This window comes from Electrophorus electricus, chromosome 1 (assembly GCF_041902795.1).
Source record: "Electrophorus electricus isolate QZ-2024a chromosome 1, ASM4190279v1, whole genome shotgun sequence".
NCBI classification, from domain to species: domain Eukaryota; kingdom Metazoa; phylum Chordata; class Actinopteri; order Gymnotiformes; family Gymnotidae; genus Electrophorus; species Electrophorus electricus.
This window is the reverse complement of record NC_137497.1, coordinates 14,122,104-14,126,220: the sequence shown is the minus strand read 5'-3', so window position 1 is coordinate 14,126,220 and position 4,117 is coordinate 14,122,104. Positions and strand designations below refer to the sequence as shown.

Below are 4,117 nucleotides of genomic sequence, written 5' to 3'. Positions count from 1 at the left end.
TCTCTGTGTCACACACACACACACACACACACACTACAAGTCTCTTACGCAAATGTATGCACACACACACTCACACATACACAGACACCTCTCTCTCACACACACTACAGCTCTCTCTCACACACACTCTTACACACACTACACTTCTTTCTCACACATACACGCTACACATCTTTCTCTGTCTCTTACACACACTACACCTGTCTCTCTGTCATACACACACACACAAGCACACACCTCTCACACACACAAACACAGTACATCTCTCTCTCACACACACACACTCACACACACCTCTCTCACACACACCTCTCTCACACACACCTCTCTCACACACACCTCTCTCACACACACCTCTCTCACACACACCTCTCTCACACACACCTCTCTCACACACACCTCTCTCACACACACCTCTCTCACACACACAAACAGTACAAATCTCTGTGACACACACACATACACACACTCTCTCTCTCTCACCCCTCTCTCTCTCACACACACACACACACACACACACACACACACACACACACACACACACACACACACACACACACACACACACACACACACACACACACACACACACACACACACACAATACTACAAAATACACCTGTATCTTTCTCTTACACACATACACACACACCTCTCTCACACACACTCTTACACACACTACACTTCGTTCTCACACATACACGCTACACATCTTTCTCTGTCTCTTACACACACTACACCTGTCTGTCATACACACACACGAACACACACCTCTCTCACACACACACACAGTACATCTCTGTGACACACACACACACACACTACAAGTCTCTTACACAAATGTATGCACGCACACACACACACAAGTGTCTTACACAAACGTATGCACACACACACACACAAAACACCTCTCTCTCTCTCACACACACACACACACACACACAAAATACACCTGTATCTTTCTCTCATACACATACACACACACACACACACACACACACACTTCTCACACATACACGCTACACATCTCTCCCTGTCATTCACTCTATACCTCTCACTCTCTTTCACACACACACACCCACACACACACTCACACACACACTCACACAGACACTTTAAACCTCTCCCTCTCTCTCTCTCTCTCTCTCACACACACACACACAATAAATGATGTTCAAATAATAGACTGAGCTGCAGTTGATTTCTGTACATATGACATAAATACTGTTCTACAAGTTACACATGCTGTGGAATCATAACCTCACTGTGTTAAACTTTGTGCAAATCTACACATTAAAGGTGGAAATCTTTGGAAACTGAAAGGTTTTTCATTCTGTTTTTTGAGTGTTGGAGTGACATAGATACAGATGTTGTACACAGTATGAGTGAAATGTATTATAGAAATGTATTGTAAATATTTGAGATGAAATATTATTCTTATAATATGTTACTAGACTTTAAGTATAATGTTTATCTAGCCAAAAAAGTCTGTATATTTGATTGAAGTAGGTAAGACAAAAGTAGATTAAGAGAAAAATAACATACCTGTGATTATTTTTGTGGAGAGACTTCCATGTTGTTTTGGAGGGAAAAGAAACCGTAGTGTGTTAAAGGGGACTTTTATGGGGAATATGCCTGCCCGAAGACAGGAAGTGACATCACCTCATTTGCTGTTTTTCCATATTTAAGTTTTTAAGGGAAAATTCAAGAGTGATGTTTTGAAGTTGATTGATATTGGAGAATTTATGATTGCTGGACTTTTATTCTTGTAAATGCTAAATTTTCCTTTTTTGAACATTTTTGTATGTTTTTGATGGGATGTGGTTTTTCTTTTGCACTGGAGCACTGGGAGCCAATAAAAACCTTTTCTTTTGTATCCACTTGGAGTGCTTAATGTTACCGCCAGATATTACTGCATTACAGTAGTCCAATCTTGATGTAATAAATGCATGGACCATCTTTTCTGCATCATGTGAGGAGAGTGTTTTGATTTAAATTGTGAATGTGCTCATTATACCAAGGTACTAATTTTTTGTCCCTAATGATTGTATTCTTAAGTGGAGCAACATCATTAAAGGTGCACAGGAACAGCACAAACATAGCACACGGGGCAGAGCTGGGCAGAGATCTATTAATAATAAAGACAGAAACAAGGGCAGTTAAATTCCAAACTTATATCATTCTAAAGGTCTGGAGTACCAAGAGCTGAGCAAAGAGAACAGTGCCCTCACTCAGCTGGTCCGGAAATACAGTTCAGCATTAACACAGTAACACTACACTAACACACACTAACACTACACATGCTGAGGACCAGAAAATAACAGCAAACCCAATCAGAATCACCAGAATTACAAACAACATCACTTATTGGGAAACTCAATCAAAATGTTATCTGGCCCTAAATCAAAAGTACAGCGTGGTAGATTACCTAAGAACACTGTCTGATCCAAAACTGAGGTCCACCCTGACCAAGTACAGACTCAGTGACCACCGCCTGGCCATAGAGACCAGCAGACATAAACAGTCCTGTTTACCTGAAGAGTAGAGACTGTGTCAGCAGTGCCAGGACTATAAGACCCAGACAAAGCTGCACTTTCTGAATGAATGGACAACATTTAGACAGATTAGAACTAAATTCTTTAAGAAAATTAGCCACGTATTCCCTGAGTTTAAAAATCTCCCTGATGAGGAGAAGCTGCCGTATGTGGTTGGTGAACATAAAGAGTTCAGCACACTGGCAGCGCTGTACGTTCACTCCTGCCACAGTCTGAGGGACAGTGAGTGACCAAGTCAGATACCAGAGACACAGAGACATTATTATTATTATTGTTATTATTATTATTATTATTATTATTATTATTATTGGTATTATTATTATTATCGGTATTATTATTATTATTATTGGTATTATTATTATTGGTATTGGTGATATTATTATTATTATTATTATTATTGGTATTATTATTGGTATTGGTATTGGGTGTGTTGTAGTTATTATTATTATTATTGGTATTAGTATAATAATAATTATTATTATTGGTATTGGTATTGGGTGTGTTGTAGTTCTATTATTATTGTTGTTGTTACTAATATTGTAAGCGGTTATAATATTGTTGTTGTCATCTGCTGTTAGTGTTAATGTCTTTATCAAAGCTTTGGCAAGAGAGAGGGAGATGCACACGGGGACCCAGACTCCTGATGGAGGGAGGGAGAGAGAGAGAGAGAGAGAGAGAGAGGGCCACACAGGGACCCAGAGTCCTGATGGAGGGAGAGAAAAGAAGAGAGAACGGGAGGGAGAGAGAGAGAGAGAGAGAGAGAGAGAGAGAGAGAGAGAGAGAGAGAGAGAGGGAGGGAGGGAGGGAGAGAGAGAGAGGGAGAGGGAGAGAGAGAGAGAGAGAGAGAGAGAGAGAGAGAGAGAGAGGGAGATGCACACTGGGACCCAGACTCCTGATGGAGGGAGGGAGAGAGAGAGAGAGAGAGAGAGAGAGAGAGAGAGAGGGAGATGCACACTGGGACCCAGACTCCTGATGGAGGAGAGAGAGAGAGAGAGAGAGAGAGAGAGAGAGAGAGAGAGAGAGAGAGAGAGAGAGAGAGATGCACACGGGGACCCAGACTCCTGATGGAGGGAGAGAGAGAGAGAGAGACGAACAGAGAGAGAGAGAGAGAGAGAGAGAGAGAGAGAGAGACGAACAGAGAGAGAGAGAGAGAGAGAGAGAGAGAGAGAGAGAGAGAGAGGGAGATGCACACTGGGACCCAGACTCCTGATGGAGGGAGAGAGAGAGAGAGAGAGAGAGAGAGAGAGAGAGAGAGAGAGAGAGAGAGAGAGAGAGAGAGAGAGGGAGATGCACACGGGGACCCAGACTCCTGATGGAGGGAGAGAGAGAGAGAGAGACGAACAGAGAGAGAGAGAGAGAGAGAGAGAGAGAGAGAGGAACAGAGAGAGAGAGAGAGAGAGAGAGAGAGAGAGAGAGAGAGAGAGAGAGAGAGAGAGACGAACAGAGAGAGAGAGAGAGAGAGAGAGAGAGAGAGAGAGAGAGAGAGCCCTACAGGGTCCCAGATGGAGAAGGACAGAGAGAAATTTTCAGATTTCTCTATTATAACTTTATTAAACAATAAA

The 4,117-nt window shown here is 42.2% G+C and overlaps 1 long non-coding RNA gene across 1 annotated transcript in view; it reads right to left on the bottom strand.

Annotated features, from left to right (window-relative positions):
* Positions 1 to 211, bottom strand: part of LOC145657174 (uncharacterized) — a 454,169-nt gene extending 453,958 nt beyond the window's left edge. The window contains exons 1-2 of the long non-coding RNA XR_014122975.1: positions 145 to 211; positions 1 to 110 (exon numbers count right to left, since the gene is read on the bottom strand). The exon at positions 1 to 110 is cut by the window's left edge and continues 268 nt beyond it. This is a non-coding gene — a long non-coding RNA (uncharacterized LOC145657174). The remainder of the gene's footprint in view (positions 111 to 144) is intronic.
* Between the last annotated feature and the right edge of the window lie 3,906 nt (positions 212 to 4,117).